The sequence below is a fragment of the Ciconia boyciana genome, chromosome 17, assembly GCF_034638445.1.
Source record: "Ciconia boyciana chromosome 17, ASM3463844v1, whole genome shotgun sequence".
In the NCBI taxonomy this organism is placed as follows: Eukaryota; Metazoa; Chordata; class Aves; order Ciconiiformes; family Ciconiidae; genus Ciconia; species Ciconia boyciana.
This window is the reverse complement of record NC_132950.1, coordinates 7,440,203-7,461,239: the sequence shown is the minus strand read 5'-3', so window position 1 is coordinate 7,461,239 and position 21,037 is coordinate 7,440,203. Positions and strand designations below refer to the sequence as shown.

The window sequence follows — 21,037 nt, the reverse complement described above, 5'->3', positions numbered from 1 at the left end:
CATCTTAAGCATGAAGAAAACTGCAGAGCTTGACTTATCTGTTTTCAGTCCACTCGTGCAAGCAAAGTACTTAAATGCTTTTGGTTACGCAGCATATGATCTTCCCGGAGCAGCACCTGCGAGGGCTTACGGACGTGTTTTATCCTTCTCTTGGTATCATCTCTAATTGCTAGGTACAAGTTTTAGGATAAATTGCAGGTGCAGGTTAGTTCAGTAATAATTCACGGCACTCACTTTTTACCACAGTCCTAAGTATTTCTTTTTTTAATCACAACGTCTCAAGAAAACATAAGTTTATTTGGAAAACTTTTTATGACAGTACTTTCACCCATCTCTTGCACAAACCCCGTTCTTTGTTGAACTGGTAGCTGCAGGAGAGCACGCTCTCAGTAGATGAGGTTGGGTTCCCGAGTGATGTCATTTGTGCTGGAGCAACGGTGATGACTTTGTGATTGAATAAATCCTACTGGACGTGTCTGGCTTCATGTTTTTGTGTGTGTGCGCTGTAGAAACTTCGTCTGATTCAGCAGCCGACTGAGAAAATTCTGCGATCGGTGCTATGTAGGCAGTAAGGCAATACAGTGATGATAGTTGCTTTTTCCTTTCAGCGTGTGTATTTCTGATCAAGTTCTTTTTCCACCTAAAGAATTTGAACTTGTTAGAGTCCATTCATTTAGGTAAATACATAAAGCAGTGGGGAAAGACACTGTTGAAGCCTATTACAGATATTAGAGGTGGAGAGAGCGGGCTCTCCCAGCCAGCAGCCTGGGGAGTGAAGGACGCAGGGAGAGCGTACAGGTGGATCTGATGTCCTGTAAAGCCAGTCCAGAGAGTCCAAAAACTCTGGGGAAAAAAAACCAGTGACAGCAGAAAGCAAGCAGCGGTGAATTAACTGGTTGGTAATTTTTAGTAGAGGAAGGTCTGAATCAAAAGCAAGTAACAAAACAAATGGAGGGTAAGATTTGCAATAAATACAGGATCTAAGCTTTCGGGGAAAAATGCTTCCATAAAAGAAAGGCTGTTTATTTTTTAAATTGTATTTACACTGTGCAGTTGGGTAGAATTTCTGAGGTGAAGAAGTCAGAGATTGACACTTTTCTGCGGGAGTCGCAGGTCGAGCTGGAGCTAGAAGCTGGGCTGATGAACAGGCTGTAATTTACAATCATCGCTTCAAATATTTTCAATATTTCTCAACTATTTTAAGAAGCCATATTGAGTTCAAGCCCAACCAGCCTGATAGTCTAGAGGGAGGAAGGATGCGTATTGCTGTAACAAGAATTAAGCAAAAATAGATAAATCTGACATAATGGATGACAAGGGAAAGATGATTGCTGAAAGATGCTGGCATGCTCTCTGTTCTTTCATGCTTGGTGTGTATTTTGTTATGTTACATGGCTTTTGAAGTGCAAAAAAAAAAGAAAAGAAAAAAATCTCATTTTGTGCTGAGATAAAAGAAAAGGCAGGTGCTTAAATTCTGTTAAGGCTCAGCTTTGACACTGACATTAAGTAGTGACCTTACTTACGGTTACCCCTCTGTCATTTTGTGAATTTCTCAATAGAATAAATAATGCGCTTAGCACCAAATAAATGCCATTTAATAAGATGGTATTTTTGATCCCCCTTTCATTTCACATTGCAAACAGATTCACGCTTTTTCTGCTTGAGCGCAGCCTGGGGTGCTATTTCTGTTAATAACATTAAAAAATATGTTGGAGAATGTCCACATGGTATTGTTTTTCTCTAAATGTAAAATTAAGGAACCCTTATGTTCTCTGTAACTTGGATATTTGCCTTCATTTAAGTCTTATTTGTATTTGTTTCAAGTTGTCCTCTGATAGATAAGCTTTTATATCTTTCTTTGCTTCTGGGAACTGTTACCAGATCAAGAGGCGAAGTAAGGGTTTTGTCAAGGACTGAAGTATCTGTATTTCACAGAAACTCAGACTCCTGTATGATGCACAGGAGCCTTAGCCTGTATCCTCACCTGCACTCGCTGAAACACCTGGATGTGGGATATAAACTTCTATAAGTGTTTCTTCCCCAGTGCAATACTTTTCGTTCTCACCTTGGTTTGTCTATTCATCTTTTTTATTCTTTGTTTTTGACCTTGACTTGTTACTGGCCAGCATGCGGGGATGGGGAGAGTAGGAGGTCGAGGTGGTTGCCCTGACTGCCTGACCCCAAAGCCTCCATCGCTGAAACATTTTGTATCCTGTATATTGCTGGCTCGCTCATCTCCAGCGAGGTAATAGTGAGGGGAGTTACTGATTTATGAAGATGGGAGATGAAGTAATGTCCATTCTGTATTTCTCTAAAGCCTGGTAATTTCGAGGATTCTGGGATTTATGGAATTACTAAATACACCAGTGAGAACATAGCCACAGCCTGTCTTGCTTGATTTATTTAACAGATGATCAGAACTTTTAAATAATTGCTTTAAGAACATGCAGTTCACTGAAATACTACACCCAACAGTTGAGTAACAGGTCACTCCATTGCGTTGTAGACTGTAACCGGGGCCTGCTGACTCCTCTAAGGCTGTTTATGGGGTAAGACGCTCCTGAAGATGAGTAAAGGGCTCACAGTTTTCTGCATCTGTAATGCAGTGTGTCACCCCACTGCTTTCAATTTTCAGCATTTTAAACATTTTCAAACTGTGAAGTTAAGTGCATAATTTAAATTTTTATTCCTTGTGTGGTATGCCATATTTCCATTTTCCCATTGTATTTTGTGACTCGTATTAAAATCTTAACCATAACAGCCTTTGAGCAATTTTTCTTTTAATTGCAGAGCATTAGTTTGAATCTGAATGCTAAAATGAGTTTGTCACACTATTCATCTTTTTTCTTTCTAGAAAAGATTGCTTTCCAAATACTGATTCAGCTGCTGAGGAACAGAGCTCCTGAAAAGGCATTCTGCTGACTGGCATCCAGAAAAGTTGTTTTTAACTTTCCCCAAAGATATTTTTCCAATGGGTTGTATTCCTCAAAAGCTAAGCTTACTATCCCAAATAAGTATAGCTTGGCCTTGGTCTTGCCTACACCTGGAGCTGACAGAGACTGGCATGTTCATCAGGTGCCACTTTCCATGGTTTTAGTAATTTGATTTGAATAGACACTTAAAAAAACGACGACGACTGCGGTCCATGGCTGATCTGGCTTTATATAGGCCCTACAGACCCCTTTTCCTTAATTTGGTACATTCTGTCTGGGTGTTTCTTCATGCCTCCCCGCTCATTTTGTATTTGTTATGTTACTGCTATAATTATTCTCCCGTTGTGCTCAGGAATTATGCATAGTTTACGTATTCCCATGGCTTGTTTATACTGTGTTTGAAGATTAGTCCGAGTTTCCAGGGTTTGTGAAGAAAATTGTGATATTTCGTTATTGGAATAATTTCCCAAGAATGTAGTTTGGCTGCAGTCTGGCTGTGGTACAGAATAGTGGGGGTGTATTACTTGGGGTGTGCTGGGATGAAAACTGGGAGAGATTTTTTAATGTAAGTTTTCAAGTCCCGTGTGGCGATTCTGGTCTGCTGGACGGTGTTGCACTTGGAATGCATGGAGCAGCTGAGTTGAATGTCTGGGTTATTGATGTATTTAGAGATAACTGAACTGCTCCAGGCTTTTAAATAGAAGCATTGATGGGTATGCTATAGGGAAATGTGTTAGAAAACAGGTTTTCTGTAAATGCGATGCATCTGAGGCAAACCTTTAACTAAAATTCTGTTGAAATTAGGTGACAGATCCTGCCTCCAGCGGGAGCAGGCTCTGTAGCATCTTTGGTGTGCAATGAGTGAGACGGTTTTTTAATTTCTTACGATGTCTGTAGTAATGTGATGCAGAAAAGGTGAACCATGAAAGTGAAACTATTTTTAGTATTAAAAAAAAACAGTCAAAAAATGATCTACCAAGTGATACGTTGCTGACGTCTGTAGTGCAGCCAACCCAATTAAGGTGCCGTATATTGTTTCCAGCAGGATTCTGATTGTTTCTAATTCGGGAGCCATGTGAGAGAAGTGGAAATAGGTGAAACGACATGCTTTGCTGTTCAGAGTGGATCTAGCATCCAGTTGTTTTCTGTAATTTCACTTCTCATACTTGGGCAATCTCCCTCTCCTGTGCTTTGCAGCTAAGATGGTAGCCACATGCAGCCTTCCCAGGTGATTTCTTCCTCTATGGTGGGTGTGGGGTTCCTGGCAGAGAAAAATTTGCTGCTATGGGGAGAGCACAGGGCAGTGGAAGAGGAAAAAAAATTGTGTGTTTTTACTTGGTAAAATATTGCATAAGTCGGTGTTCAGTGCTATGGATTTTTTTTTCATTTCCTGACCCCAGCGTATCCTTTGCCGTATCCTGCTATCCCTCTTCTTGCCTTCATGTTGTTAAACTTCGAGCGTGCATTTTAGAGGACTTGCGTATCACAGTCCTGCCCTTTCCTGTGGCTGTGGCCTTGCCACTCATTTTGTTCCTCTCCGTAGACAGTTTCTGCACGCTTTGAAAAATGTTATATGATCACTGTCTCGAGCCAATACCGTGTATATATATAGTTTAAATTTTGTTGGATGGAAATAGCATTGTATGAGCCTTTTTCAAAAAAAAAAAAAAAGAAAAAGACACAGATGCTCCCACTCTCTAAAGTAAACTTCCTCCTCTGCTAATTTTTTTTTTTACTCTAGAATGGGAAAAGCATACATTTTTAACATCTGGAAAGGGGAGCCCTTCATGCTTGCCTTATTATTCTTCTATCCAGCATTGCTCTTCATTCATCCTTCTATTCTGTCACTGTTTTTCTTAATTTTTTGTCTTCTAAGCTAGAGGAACGTCACGTGCTTTGGCTTCATTGTAGATAGGGAAAGTTAGGTATTTGCCTGCCCTTCTCTTCCAGCTCATCAGTCAATTCTGATTCTGGGTTGGTTTTTTTTCTTCAGCTACAGAAAAGCCCTTAGCTTTTGCCTAGAATGGGTAATGTGTTCCTAGAGCTGGTAATTCATGCATCCTTTGACTTCAAATTGTTCACAACTATGCTGAGCATTTGTGAATGAGCGTGGAGGAAAATCAATGTGTGAAAAGGCCAGAGCAGGCAAGGGAAAAAAGCTCTTCCAGTGCCTTTTTCCTGGTCACACCATTGCCTGATTTTTAGTTTTCCTGTCTGTGAACTCTGCAGTGTTTAAATTTAGAAATGGCTTGTTTTGGAACAAGTCACTTTTGAGATGGTTTCCAGAAGATTTTTGTGTAATTTAATCCCATTCAGGTTTGCTGCTCTGCTGCTCTGATCTCTGTTTAGCTTGTTCTGTGAGACTTCAGGTTGCTCTTTCTCCCTATACCTCTCCCAGTATTTTCTAGAAATTTGGGTTTTTTTCCAGTCAAAACTGCAACAGCATTTATGAAGTCTTTTATACCTTTTCTATTCCCTATTTCTATTAATTAACAAGGTGGCATTTTTAGAATTATTATTATGTTAAAATAGCCTGAATGTTTAAAAAACATAACTTCAATTTCTCTGAAGGATCTCATTAGTGATTATTATTTAAATACTCTAGAAATGAAATGCATGTACTTTAGAAATTAACCTGAATAATATATTTAATATTTCTGATGTATATTCTCTCATATTTACTATTCATTTCCAGCACAGCTTAGTTTAATACTGCAGGGCATCTTCATACGTACAGATTATCAATGAGTGAAGTTGCCAATGAAGAACCAAAAAAAGGCTTCTCAAAATGTGACAGTACGACGTAACATTTCAACCACTTAAATTGAAGTCGAGGCAGGAAAGAATTAAGATTTTACATACTTCCATCTAGTGTGCGTGAAGGAAATTGCATGCACGGTTAAAATCCCAGCCATTCTCCTAGCAGTTCCAGTTGGACAAGGATCATCTCATCCGTTGGTCTTTGTTAAACAGTTACTGCTGATAAACTGTGTAGCGTCCCAGGGCTGACAGATTTTAGTTCCAAGTATTTATGTGGCAGCAGCTTTGCGATGTCCATAAAATGGCGACGCACGAAGTTTAAGAAAAATCACCTTTCACCATGTGGCGTTCGTACTCTCCTTCAGTGTGTTCTGCTCTATTTACTTGTCATTCTGTGCTAGAATTTCAGCTGCTTGATTTATGAATTATTGCTATTGAAATAAAATTAAAGTGGCTGTTCAGTTATTTAAGAGCCAATTAAATCTGATTTTATTCTGATGTAACATTTCCAACAAAAGTGCATAAAATGCAGTCTGGGAGAAAGTTAGATCTAAAAATGTTCAGTGTTTATTTTTTATAATCTGTGCTTTAGACGGCTTGGCTTGCCAAATAAAATCCATTGCAATCTCACAGCAGTGAGTTCAGATGTTAAAAGTTACTCTATATAAGAAAATGAAACAGTTTTGGTGTTTTCAGTGATCCTGTATGAACCTTTAGCCGTGGCTGCTGGCTGAAGAATGTATTCAACTAGAAGAAAGGAGTTTCTCTTGTTTGCAATGCTTTTGGAGAATATAATTTATTTACTAGCCTTTGGTGACTTTCAAAGGTAGAAACAAGGGGTCTTCTGGGACTCACGTTTCTCAAATCATGGGCTATACTGTCTTTAGGGATCAACGTTTATATTAGTCGAGTTTCCAGTATCAGAACATGCTAATTGCTTATGGTGAGGTCCCCCCCTCGTGGGGGATGCTCAGGATGAGATGCTTTGAGAAGTGCAGCCCGAGAACCTTGAGCGGTTCGTGCAGGACAGACAGACACGTTGTTCGTTGTGTGGTATTGGGGAGCTGCGTTCGCTCTTAGCAACCTGGTGGGGTGCGGATGTGCTGAAACGCTAATGATACCAGAAAATACCTTTCCGAGCCTTACAGTCCTGAGTTGTGTTAGCAATAAATACTGGAGAATTAGCAGGAGAATTAGCAGGAAGTAGTGGAGAATGAACAGGTACTTTTCATTATATGTGGCAATTAAAATGTATCTCTTGATTGTGGCATTTCTTATTAAGGGAAATGACAATGCCAATCCCAGTTTTATTTTGACAATTTAACACCATACGTTATGTCTTCTATGGACTGGGAGGCTGCTGGCTGAGACTATTTCCATATTAAGGGCCTGGGTTGCCTTATTTTTTATTAAAAATAAATCATATTGATGCAGATATAATTTTATTTCTAACTAGACAAGCCTGCACTAGCCAGCTCTCAGGTTTGTGGCGTCTGTCTCCGACAAGATCACAGATATGGAGAAAATTATTTATTTTCATTTCCAATGCTTAGATAAAACTCTGGTTTTGTGCAGATGGCACTGAAAGGATAACACATAGCTCAGACAAATTTGTATAAAGCACTATATATTTGTACCAGAATCCAAATCTTCAGTACATCAGTAATACTGAGATTTATGCTACTATTGTACTAGCCTGTTTTTTTTTCAGCAGACAGAATTAATTGCCACATGTAGGGGTTGGTGTACTCTGGTCTGGCTGCTCTGTGCATCTTGGTGGGGTGCTTCCTGCTGCCCAGCCCGGTACCCCAAAGAGCTGTTGGGAATTGTCTGGCTGATATTGGAGAATGCTTTGGAGTTTTTGGATGGAAAACGTTCAGAGCGGTGCAGAGCCAGGAGCGTGAGGATGCTTGGCTTTTTGGAGAGGGTTGGAGACGGGACAAGTGCTTGGGGGAGTACCTGCTCCTCTGTCAAAGGCTTTTATAAAATGCTTCAGTAGAGCGTGATAAAGAAAATTCTGATAGCTGCACTAATTCTAAATAAATATTTACTAAACAACATTAATGGATTTAAAATGTTTTTAGGAATAGTTATTAGTCCTTCAGTCTTTTATGGTGAAGGGAATTTTGTCTCGATGGGGGGCTGCCATTTTAATGCTTTCTGGCAGGAGGCCTATTTTGATCATGCAAATTAGGTTGGAAAAAGTAGGCTAAGCTGTTAAAAAGTAGGAGAGATCATGAAATTTTAAATTTTTAAGGTGACTGTTTTTATGATTATTAACATTTTTGTTTTCATCATTTAGGTGTGTCACTTCATCTTCCTTAATTCTCATGTCCTCATCCCTTAACACTGACAACCTCAATGCCAGTTGCTCTTGCATCCACTGCTCAAAATGGAAGCCGTAGTCCGTTGGCTATTTTATTTACAGCAAGGTGCTTGGAAATATTGCCACGTGGTGTGTTTCGTTGCACAATTAGAAATGCAGATACAGACTTTTTTGTTGCACCGTGGTTAATTTTTTCTATTCTGTTAACATTAATAGGGACTGAAGGTTAAACTTGGCTTATGTAAACTCTGGGTATTTGCAGGATGCTTGTTGGCAAGGGGATTAGTTCTGGCAGTGAGAAAGGGGCACGCGTGCAAATGGGTGAGGGTCAGAGCCAGTGCCCAGAAGACTGGATCTCCAGTGAGAAGACACTGGGTTTTTCACCAGGATGATCTCTTCATGGGCTCCACCTTCCCCGTCAGTTTCTGGCTGGGGGGATAAGCTGCTCGCCAGTGGAGTGGGGGCACGGCACAGGGTCCTGCTGGGGATGTGGGGAAGAGCTCCCCGCTACCCCTCCTGGCTGGCACGTGGACCCCATGGCCACCATCCTGCAGAAACACTGCAGCCCCTCCTTCGCATCCCGCTCCTCCGGGCAATGAGTGCATCGGCAAAATGCATCTTGGTGCCTGCCAGCTTGCGAGCTTCATTTAATCCTATTAATTTTTAATAGAAAATGAATATTAAGCTAGCATACTTCTAACATGACTTTGCCTGTGCGCAGGAACACCCCCGATTTGTGTTTGCTTTGGAGGAGAAGAGTGTTGGATCCTGCAGGGGTGAGACCCTTCTGGCGGAGCTGGCAGCCGGAGCAGCGTGAGGCTTTGAGCTGGGGGACCCATCTTTGTAGGGCTGTCACCTTCAGCAAATACAGTAGCAGTGCCCTGTTCTGCTTCAGTGATCACAAATGTTGGTTGGATTTCAAATGTATATCTCTAAAAGTAGCGCTCTGCGGCAGGGTGTTGTTTGTATGCGGTGCTGCTTGGATAAATGGAGGGGAACTGGGGATTTCCAGCTAAATGAGTGCAACAAGTGTATTGTGTGTCGACTAGCACAGAGCTGACCTGACCTGTGTCTAGTGGAAAATGCCAAGAGTTGAATACCAATTTTTTGAGGACTTCAGTAAATATTAATTTAAGTGATTTAGCATTTCTGGTGGTGGTGGTGGGGAAGCGTATTTTTAATTGCCGTTTTCACTAGGAGCTGATAAAGGAGAGTTGTGCTGGAGATGGAGAGCTTGTACCCAGCTGCCCAACTGTGGCTTTGCTACAGTTGATGTTCTGCAGCCTCCAAAACAGTAAACTTGAAACAGGAAGGTCTGCTTTGTGAGTTGATGGTATCTTTCTCGTTAAGATAGATTCTGGGAAAGTAAACTGCATTCCTTAGCTCTTGCAAACCTTTTTAATTGTTTTTTCTCACAACCTGAGCCTGATCTTATGTAAGTAATTGTTGCATCATATTTGCTTTATTCTCTCTACTGGGAAGTCAGGTAATTGCTTTATACCTTTTAATGGGAAGTGTTTGGGAAGCCTCTTACCTCCCAGATGTAGCTGAGCAGTGCAGCGATTATTGCAACACTTGGATTTCTCCCAGCTTTTCTGGAGCTTGACTGGCAGCGAGCAGGAGAAGGGAGGCACAGGTGGCTAGCACCTTCTCTAGAATTGAGTAGGCCAAGTAGCATTGAGTAGCAGCCATAAAGTTACTCGGTGTTTTAGACTCCGTCATAAAAGTAAAGCTACCAGCTCTGATGTGCCTTGTATTTAGGTATATCTCATCTGCGGGAATATTCAGCCAGACTTTCCTTATGGAGTAGTATTATAGGGTATTAATTATTCATAGTCAGTTTAATTCTTCTTTCTTGCATATTTAATTGTAATAGCATGCTGTATGTCACAGTGATTTCCCAGAAGAACTGTACACCAAAGGAAAACCATTCAGGTATGTAGTCTTAAATATGTCCGTGCTAATCTTTGTTGTTTAATTTTGGAGCAGAATGGGATATTATCAGATGTTTCTTGCGGAGAAACTATTATGCAAAATCATGATTTAGCTTAATCTTTTCAGCTAAGTTCTTCAAGCTCAAATAGCTGGTTTGATTTTTGCTGATGACATTTACGTTGTCTTGCTTATTTTATGAGAAAAAAATGCTTAATGGGAGGGAGGACGTGACTTGTTTTCTTCTGTGAAGGGGGGAACCTCTATCAAAGACTTTGGAAGTGCCAATCGATTCCTTCCAAAAGATGAAGGAAAGGAATAAGATTTTTATTGAGTTTTTTTCAGTGATCAGAATAGCAATGCCAAATGCTTGTGTGATTAAGGTTGGGGTTTTGTAATGACTAGGATGGGCTCTTAGTGCTTGATGTGAGAAAATATTGGAGGCACAGGAACTGCAAATGCGTTTACAATTTGATTTGCATTACCCTTGTTCTAGAGCTGTTTCAGGCTTGGAAGGCACTTGGTGAAACTGAATCCCTCGTGTTTGGAGAGCAGGATTGTTCTCTGAGATTTACCGTAGGAGTTCAAACTTCTGAAAAATCTGTTTACAATGTGTCTGAACCAGAGGATAGAGGACACAGTAGAGACTGTTATCTGTTTACTGCTCAGATAAGGAGGTGGAATAGATTGCTGGCCTGTTTCTGAACTCTGCTTAATGAATGGTTGCTAGGCAAATTGCATCTCAATCAGCTTAATCCTCAAGATGTCATTTACAGGTCTGCTCTTTGTGAGGGCCAGAACCCTGTCCTTTCAAACTGCACAGGCCAGAAATTGCTAGCAAAGCAGCTTAGAATAGCTTGTTCAAAAATTCAGTGTACATGTGTTGCTGAGCTGCCCAATTTAAAGTGCCTGTTGTTGCAGAGCCATCATTGCATGGCCATGCACTAGATTAGACGTTCGGTGATAGACAGGAGGCAGCAGCATCCTTAGCACTGTTTCTGGATCAGCACAGCATACATCATAATGTTTTGGCACTGGATTAACGTGAAAGAAAACATTTCTAAATGGGGACTGCACTGCTGACGTGATGAAAGGTATTTCTGTTTCAGTTGAGTTTGCTCAGAGCCGGGTGTGATTTTGGGGTGTATACGTGGCCATGATTAACTTTGGCAAACGGGTGAAAATGGGAGGTGGTGTTACCTGGCACGGGGCAGGGAGCTGGGGCTGGCCTTGGTGAGAGATCTCTAATCAGGAGAGGGCACGGGTTGGTTGTATGAAGGCTTCAGCCTGCCTCTGAAACGGTGGACTTTCTCCCGCAGCATCAGGAGAGAGCCAATTAATTGCATACGTTGGTATGTGTGTTGCCCACATACATTAGGCTCATGATTTAGTCCAAAGGAAAAAGTTTCCTAATGTAGTTAAGCTTTATCAGTCTCTTTGTAAAGAAAGATAACAAGATACTTGATTTTATTGGTTTCCCATGGCAGCAATTAATCTTGTTGCAGGCAGAGCATTGTTCTTTGCATGGCTACACCTTCCTTTCCTTTGAAATATATCCTCTGTGAGTGCTATATGTCATGACACTGAACACTGTAAATGCAAAGGGGAAAAGACTGGACTTGATCAATGCTAAAGACATTTTAGAACTCTTTATGGTCACCGTGTGCTGATATGAAATCTCCTTCACGTGGCACGGTTATTAAAAGCGCAGGTGAAAGCGTAGTATGTGAACTTTGCAGTGCTTGCATAGCTTAGATGCGTGCAGCTTTTGTATTATTCAAAAATACTGTTACAGTTTTAGGAAGAGAGTGTATTAAAACGTGGAGAGCCTCTCCAAATAAAGCATAAATAAAATATTCCACCTTAGTCACCAGGAAAATGACAGTGATGCTTGCCTCTTTACGCTGTAGATGGGAAGAGGACTGTCGAACAGACGACTTTGTGATCAGAGAGTGCTTTTCATGCAAATGAAGATTTTATTACATGCTGCTGAATCAGGGGCTTGTGTAGTGAGAACAGCACAGAAGTGGTAAGATCACTTTGTCATAGCTTGAAATTTTGCCCAGCATGTCTTTCAGATAGCTGAAATGGGCAAGAAACACTCTTGTTAGGGGCACAGCAGTAACTGATAGAATATTTGGGGGGCAGGGCTTTTTCTTGGTGGTACAGTCTGTCTGCAGTCATCTGCCACGTGTCCACAGCCCTGATTTCAAAGCAATGAGGAACTGCAACCTGTAGGTGACCCCGCGTAGCAGCGAAGTCATATAAGTTCCTGATGGGGTCTTGGTTCTGCTGTTGCCCGAATGGTTACAGAATCTCCTCTCTGCTTCAAGCTAGGAGCCATTAGTGTTGGTTAGAGCAGAGTTGTCCGTCCTTTTGGCAGGGATAGCCTGTGTTGCCTGTTCCCGAATTGTGCAGGAGCTCTGCACGCTCCATGGGGCTGTGCTTTCCTGCAAAGGGCACCCATCCAGGACTGGCTCTGTTGGTTTTCCTTTTGTATTTGTTAGCTAATATCATCTTCCCAATGTTCTTCTTTCATGGTTAGAACCGGTTTGGTTTAATGAGGACTGTTGTTGCCAACAAGTGAATGGATGTGTGTAGTGGAATAGGCATCTAAATCTTCCCCTGCAGATGGGTAGTGTTCAGCATCCTGATGTGACCTTGGTAAAAGTTCTCCAGCGTGTTACTTTCCCTCTTTATTTATCTCTCTTGCTGTGTAGCAGCTTTCCTTACAGAGAAGTGTCTGAGCTATTGGAAATCTGTCCTCTCTTCTCTTCCTCTCTCCAGAGACATTGTCAGCATAACACCCAAGCTACTTAGATTGACGCCTGAATATTCTGCTTTTGCACAATCAGGAGGCATTCAGTGAAGTAGCAAGATGAGAAGAAGTTTAAGATTTAGGACTGACATTTTTAGCCACTCTTCAATCCATAATTTTGAATAGTCTTGGTGAGGAAGGTCAAAGGCTTCCTTCACATGGGATGCCCCCGTATGTGTGTGTTAAGCATCCATCAAAGCGTATAGCGCAGGGGAGAAACATACTTAACAGCCGTCAGATTGTAGCGTGGGGCTCTTCATGTTTCACCTTCTCATCTGAGGAGTCTAGGAACAAAATCTAACACTGCATGTTCCTGGAGAGTTTCAGAGCAGCAGGATGGAACCTTTTTTTCCCCATTTTTCTCATGCAAATTATGATAAGGATTATTCTCTGTTTAAAATCTGGTTTATACCGGCTTCTGAATTTCATTTAAAATAAACATCTGGAGAGCTTTTTGATCTCCTGTGCAAGACTGTTGTCTGCCTCACTCATTAAAATGACTTCTGCTTAATTTTTAGTGAAAGGCAAAGACCTAGATCATTTCAGCCCAGAGGCGATGTAAATGGTTCACCCTCTGCAGTTAGAAATTTCCACGAGCACACAGCCTATCCAGCAGATATTTAAAATCCTTTCTATTAGGGGGCGTGGCAGCTATATGTATCTGTTTCTTCTGTGCTGCTCTTTGGGATCTGCAAGGCTGCTACCTGTAGTGTGATTTGTACTTCTGCAAAGCCTTGTTCTCCCGGTGCTGAGTGTGTATCGGAGCGGATGCTCCGTTCGAGGAGAATTATGGTCTTGTCCCTTTGCAGTTTGCCGTATAAAGCCCTCCTCTGGAAGATTGCCACGGTTTGCCAGTATCCCGCAGTCAGATCGGTGGAACAGTGTCACACAGGGAGTAATCAGTTATTTATTTGAATAGCCGTTACATTTGGAGTATGTTTTCTCTGATTTGACAGGAGCTCGCTCCTCTACTCTTCACTGGACACTGAAAATGTGTGCCCGTGGCAAGAGTGCTGGGTATGTGCTTCCTCTGTCTTTCTAGCTTTGAAATGGGTTCCTGTTGCTCTTTGGCAGACCCTGAAGTAGCAGCCTGTGGAAGCAGCGTATTCAGAGTGAGAGTGACTTTACCTCTTTGTTTTCTCTCTTTATTTTTGTCTGTATGGGATCAGCTGGTCCCAAATTATGTGTGAAGTAGTTAAATTTTAGCCTGCATCTGTAGGATGTGATTTCTCCCCTTCCCCTCCAGTTGCTTTGATCAAATCAAATAAAAACGCAGCGCTTTCATTTCTAGTTTTGTAGTTTCAAAGACAATCTCTTGACATGCTCTAGCAGTCTGGACCTCAGTCCTTTTTTTTTCCTTAGTCCAAAGGCACACTGTGTCTTGTGCCTTTCTCTGTATCAGCAGTTGCAATCTGCATTAGCTTTTATCTGCATCAAACGGCAAATGGAAGAGAGCAAGACACTGCAGGAATGGGAAACAGACTTACATGTGCAATGGAAATATGTAATCCTTACGTTCAGTCTGCCACATGGAGTACAGACCAGTTTCTATATTGGAAATCTGTAGCCTACAGTCCCAGAAATGTGAGTTTAGATTTTAGGCTTTGAAGGTTGTTTAATCCCCTCAGCGGTTAATACTGACATAAAATTTTCTGCGATATCAAGCCTTTCCTTCTAAATGCCCCTTTTTTTTTTTTTTTTTGCATATGTCAACTATACAAAGCAACACTCAATTTGAGAAATTAGCATTCAAACACCCTGTAAGCACTTTATTTTTGTCCGCTTTGTGAGCAGCTGAACACATGTCCAGGCTGAAATACGCTGAGCTGCTGCTTCCCGGTGAGCCTGCCAGTGCCGCCCAGCACGAGGAGCAGTGAGAAGGCTCCCGGCCACGCAGACGCGGGAGAATTTGGAACTTTGTCCGGTGTCCTGAAAAGGCACTCCTGACGTCCATCCTGGGAAAGCACATCTGCAAATCTCCTGCTCGACTGCATCCTGGGGGAGAGGATCCCAGCTAAGCCATACTAAATCATACCCAGTTTCTCAGAGAGATGAGCACTCTGGTTGCTGTCATCCTGATCAAAATCCGAACTGTGTCTGATGGCATTCGTAATGTTTCGGTATGCATTACTTTTTCAGAGTAGTAGTGCTTAAAGCAAAGTGTGTTTCTCTCTGCATTAAGGAGTCAGATTCAGCTATTCAAAGCAAGTTGATAAATTGCTTTTCATTAAGTGTCTGAGTGCCAAGGGGTTCAGTATGTGTTCCAAGGAAAAAATACATTAATTACAGCTTCTGTAGAGCATTTATCAATCACATAGTTATAAACAGTACTAATGCAGTTAATTGAAGGTAGAAAAATTTACCTTTTGAATTTGTTGACTGTAGCAATTCCGTGGTTGGAAAGACAAATTGTCTGGAAATTAAAATCAAGCGATACTTTGGGGATTGCTGGAGTAACTGTCTCGAGTATACACTCGACCAGACTCTCGCATGGTGTTCAGAGGGGGTGTGCTGCCTTTTAGCACGAGATGCACCATGGAGGTCAGGGCTGCCGGTGGCTGTTCCAGCCCAGGTTATCGGGAGCTCAGCGTTCGTGCAGGTGGGTTTGTGCTGTGTTTGCTGTTAAGGTACAGTCATACGGGCTGCGGCAGCAGTATTTGTTCTCTTCTCACCCACGCAGCCAGGTTGTGTTTACCATGCAAAGGGATGTCTCACTGACTGTAGCACAGTTACAATGGCCTCTGTGTCCTGTCCGTACAATTTATTTATTGCTCTGTGTGTGTTGGGGTTTTTTTGTAAGAGCAAAAGGCAAGTGCAGAGGAGGAAGGACGCACAAAAGCAAACAAAAAATCTCCTGCTCACCTGTATTCAGCAAAACTTATAATGAAAAAAAGAAATCTTTTGTGAATGTAAACTTTGGATAAAGGCAATTTTTTGGTGGTTGCTAAAGGGAATCAGGTGAGATCATGCTGCAGTGTTTTATCAGACCTGCAGACAAAAATCTCTGGTGCTTGTGGTGTGCAGAGGTTTTGAAAACATCTTGCATGCTCATGTTGCTTTCCCTGTGGCTGTTTTGAACTGCCAGCCGTACAACTGGCCGTTTTTCATGCTTCTCAGGAAAGCACTGAGAATAGCAGAGACTTTTTACAGTAGCTCACGATTAATGCATTTTTTGTCCTTTCTTCTGTTGAGTTGTTATGAGATGGCCTTTGAGTTTCTTGGAAGACTGATAAGGACCCTAGGTCTGTGTCAGGACAAGCCAGCAGGGCACCAGCACCTCGTTCTGAAGGTTGATGGGAAAATGGCGTCCCAGTGTCTGGTTCAGCTCTTTGGTATTCACCTGATGGCTTGTATTTTCTGCTGGTGAGTGTTTGGTACTTATGTTGCAGCTTCTGTTTGAGGTTCTTAGAATACTTTTCATCTTTACAGTAGGCTGCACAATCTCTCCAGCTACAGAAGAAGGTCTTATCTTGCCCTTACAAATGGTAAAATGTGTATCTAAGAGCTGATTTGTTCATGGTCTGGCAGGAAGCTCTGGCACTGTGCACAACTAGACAGAGATGTCCAATTTTGTATCTTAAATAAAAATCTGCCATATATTTCTCCGCTTGTTTTGTAAATAGGCTGTTAAAATTTCACCATAGGTGGTACCTTAATTCCGTATCCAAAGAGCTAAATACTAAACCAAACAACTCTCAGTGTAATTGTATAGGTCAAAATGGTACACATGCATAACCAATGCAAACTGAAATCCGTCCCCCTGTGAGCCTGCCTGCCTGTGTTCACACACCACCGGCACACCTGGTCCGCAAGTGAGTCACTTTTTTTCTTAATCTGCAAGTTCAGTTTTTTGTTTCGCATGAAGTCTAATTCATTCTGCCTCATCTTATTTGCAAATATTTCTCATTTTCAAGTGAATCTATTTTTAAAACAGGACTCAAAGCATATTTTTCAATATCTAGCAAATGTCTGGTTTGTTGTTTGTATGTTGCATAGAGGTAAAATTTGTTCAAAGTTAGCTCTGAAAAAAATGTTTTGTTTTCTTTTTTTAAAATAATCAGCTTGTAATGAACAGGGGAAGATAGCTACTTTCCTACTCAGGGAACTGTCATAATCTGTAACTTCTAACGATATTTTCGAAGGAAAAACTGTCATCCTTCTGTCATGTGCAGCCACAAGGATTTCTGTAAGTCATGATTAAGACTTTAATTCTGGGCTTTTATAGAGTAAGTGTGGAATGAGAGAAGATGATGATAATGGTGATCTGTGCGAAGCAGCCACTGGAGAGGGAGCTGTTTCATGTTTCCTTTCCCCTTTGCCTAGGCAGCTGTTTGCTGTACTTAAGAAAGCTTCCTTTTCAGATCTGGGAAAGCAAGAAAGTTGAGAGGGTGGAATTCTGGCTGAGAGTGGCATGAGGAAGCTCACAGCTCTTGCATGTCCTTTGTGGTAAACTAAAGCCCAGAATTACAACCTCATGCTTCTCCCAGACATTGAACACATAGGAAAATTGCACATAACGCTGACGCATGTTCTTGCTGATCATGTTGAGGTTATAACTGCAGACTTGCTGCTGTGGGAAAGGGGTCAGTGTGTATTTTGGTTTCTTATCACTTGAAGGCAGAAGGAAGTGGCGTACAAGGATGGAGAATGTCTGTTGGTGGGAATGCATGGTGTCTCCATTGGGGTATGTGTTAGCAGCATCCTGTAGTGTGGTAGTTGCTGGGCTGTTTGGGGTTTGCATTGGATGGAAGTCATCTCAGCTAACCTTAATACCATCATGTTCACGTGAAAACATGCACACTCGTATCTGTAAGTCTGTTCCGTATTTTATAGTAGCTGCTGTGATATTATAGATGCTGCTCGAGCATGTAGGAAGAAGGTGGATTTAGTTTGCCGCGAGGATAATGGATGCTTTGGAGGAAGGAATGTTTGTTTGTGCCTCTCAGTATCTTGTTGAAGAAAATGGTATCATCTGTGAACGTTACAGTGATGGGTAGGGAGTCTGTTTTGCATTTCAAAAATACAAATGTAAGCCTAATATCCTGGGCAGGTTATGATTTTGATGACAACACTGTATTTACCTGGCCTCTGCTCTTAACTGCTGTCGTTCATCTATAGCATCCTTTGCTCCCTCTCCTAAATGACCGTGCAGATTTATGCACTGTGAAATGTAACTAAGATACATCCCAGACTGTTTCTTCATCCCTGTTTCCCACCAGTACAGCATTAAAAACTTGGAAGTTACCATATAAAAGGAGAAAGAAAATTAATTAAAGGTCAGAGTGCTTTAGTGTAGTGAAAATTCAGAGGAGGCAGATACAAAGTTATTCAAATTGCTTTTGACTTCAGGCAGGTCGATTTTCCTATTTCTTGCATATGTTCCCATGGTAAAAGTAGTATCTCATCTGTCTCATAACTGACCACTAGCATACGTGTTTCAAGCACAGCCAGAAATACTCCTTTGAAGCTTTGGCCAGGCCCTACAATAGTCCCGACTTGTCTTTTTTACATCTTTCCTTCGCCTTAGAAGCGGCCTGCAACACCTGGCAAGACCTACTTATGGCTGTGTTGTCTGTCAGCTCCTGCCACGTTGCAGAATACGGAGTTAAATCTAAAAATAGGCTTAAAAAGAGGTGAGGGCTTTGAGCAAAGTAAAATAAGCCACTGATTTGGGTCATGAAAGGGAATTGATGTCACTGGTTCTCCGTTGCAGCTTTCTTGAGCTAAGAAGTTCTGTTCTGAGCCGTAAAAATGCGGAGGAGCGGTGGTGAGCAACTGGCGCTCAGGAGAGGGAAGCGTGGTCTGCTTCCAGTTCTCCCAGGGAGACTGCCTGGACCATGACCTTGTAAGCCTGACGTGAGAAGTCAAGGTGCTATGCAATGCTCCGCAGTTTCATTTATCTTCACGGTCTTCTTCAGTGGTAGAAAACTGTCACCCACCCCTATCCTTTTAACAAGGATAGCATCGGGTGATTAAATGCTTCATCCAAAATTACGTCAGGAACCTGTGGTGAGCCGGATACTTCCCTCGATCTCTCCTGTCATAGGCTAGCCCATAATCAGGAGACCAGTCTTCTAACATAAATCTGGTCAAAAAACTTTAAGCCTCTGTAAAAGGAATTGTGTGCAATTTTTGCCCATTCCAGAGTGGTTATGTGGCTTCAGTAATGTTTGTTAAGTGCGTTGATACGCGTTGGTGAAGGGCAGAGTGTTAATAATTAAAATTGGAAGGAAGTTCTAAAGTAGTATGGGGGATGACGACCGCTTTCTGGTCTGTTAGTTAACAAAAATGCAAAATATAAATGGATGAATCAGCAGGAATTTAGTTTAACGCTCCCTTCCCCCAGCCACCTGCATGGGCTGAGCACAAAAAGCAGCTAATTGTCTGCTCTGCTGCGGAGATGAAAGAAGCTGGTCCTACAACAGGAAAGGCTATTGAACTGCATGAAGGTGGTAAATTATCAGCACTGAAAACCTTTTGAGTTGGTATCTTTATGTGCTCAAAAAGTACATTAGTTGTAATGGTATTTACAGCATTCGGGGGCTGATGAAACCAGCATCTCGTGACACGAATCTTATGTTTCAGTCCGTGTAATTAAGAGGTCGGTAAAACTGAAACTTGTTTTTGAAACTCTGTGCCTTCGTGGTGTTTGGGTATTGTTGAAGGGTGTGTTTGATGAGGACGGGCCCTCTTAATGGCTTTATCTTGGCGCAGCTAACAAGCTGTTTGCGGAATTGCGCTGTGATTTGCAGTGGGCAGACTGTAAGAGCAGCCTCGTGTTTGTCCATTTTACTGCTAGCAGTTTCATTTGCAAAGTGCAGGCAGGAGCAGGCTTCTTGCCAGCAACAGCTTCATTCGGATTAGGGCTTTAGTTCAATTATGTCCAATTAACTTTTATTGCAGATAGCAGCGATAATTACTTGCAAGTCAATTTTTTGGCTGTGGTTATCCCAAGGCTAAAGTCTGAGCTTGATGGATTTGAATAACTGAAGTGACGTATAGCTTTTCCTCTTTTTTTCTTCTTTAGACCTCAATTAGATGAAAGGTCAGAAGCTATGTAAAAAACCATCTTAAAATTAAAGCCAACTGTTCTGCTCCTCAGCAGATGCATAGTACTGTGTTTTAAAATAATCTGTTGGGACCAACCTTTGGTTTAGTGGTGGACTTGGTAGTGCTAGGTGTAACGGTTGGACCTGGGTGATCTTAAAGGTCTTTTCCAACCTAAACGATTCTATGATTCTAAAAAAAGGCTTTTTAAACTCTAAGATCATAACCTTGAGCTTGCTGCTGCTTTATCTGAAGAGTGAATTTGATGGAGCTAATGTCACATGTGGCAGTACCTGCCTGCCTGGAGCCGAGAGCTGCCGCCTTGGCTTTTTTTACTGCACAACATCCTGTTCAAAATTGCTCACCTAGAAGCCTTTAGTGGCAGCCCTTGGGCATGAGGAGTGTGATATGAACAATATTCCATTTAAGTGCTGTTACCCCAAAGCTTCTTCATTTTCTTCCTTGTTGAGCGTTGCCATCCCGGCTCGGGGAGAGGAGCAGAGCTGCGCTGCAGCAAGTGCCTCCCCTCTCCCGAAGAACCCCACGTACATTTAAATTCTCTCTGCCTTCCCCTCCAAACTATTTAATTTTGTTGCCTGAGTAACATTATAAATGGAGGTCAGCCTAAAAGGTGAAATGGTTTACAAGCAAAATCCTAGTTAATTAAACTGCAAGAAGCAAAAATTGATTTTGATCGAAACTGTTGCAGGGCTCTGCAAAAGGTCCACCTGAATGCAGAAAGCCAAAAGGTCCTGTGCCGGCAGATGCTGACAGTGCAGTCCGCTTGTTACAAAAGGCGACTTTCTGTTGTTCAGTCTTCCTATTTATTTATCCCCAAATACACTCGATGCTGTTGTGATTTATTGCCATTTCAAAAGACTACCTCTCTGCGTGTTATTTTGCAGTTTTCCATTTATAAAACATTAAGAGGATGTGATACCGGCCAGCGATGAATACAGTGCTAGTTTGGTAATTTTGTTCCAGGAAATGGTAAGATTTATCTCTGGCTATTCAGCAGTCCTGGGAAAGGGCCATTCTGGTAGGTGCCCAAGAATAAAGGGGAGTTTTAGGGCTGGAGAAAGGCAGGAAGCCTGCAGGATCAGTCTAGACACTGTCAAGTGAGGCATGGCTGACTGGAAGAGATCATATTGAATGTTGAGGTTGGTGGGGGGCTTCAGCGGCTGCAGTTGACACGAACAAATTTTTGAAACCCCTAGATTG

The 21,037-nt window shown here is 41.9% G+C and overlaps 1 protein-coding gene across 4 annotated transcripts in view; it reads left to right on the top strand.

Moving 5' to 3' along the window:
* FAM222B (family with sequence similarity 222 member B) overlaps nt 1-21,037 on the top strand; it is a 34,814-nt gene that overhangs the window by 673 nt on the left and 13,104 nt on the right. Inside the window, exon 1 of one of the 4 annotated variants that reach the window (XM_072881896.1) lies at nt 3,057-3,075. The exons of 2 other annotated variants lie outside the window; for them this stretch is intronic. The gene's annotated coding sequence lies outside the window, so the exon portion shown is untranslated. Of the gene's footprint in view, nt 1-3,056; nt 3,076-14,870; nt 14,890-21,037 lie in introns of those variants that run through there. One more of the 4 variants, XM_072881897.1, reaches the window with a different exon arrangement.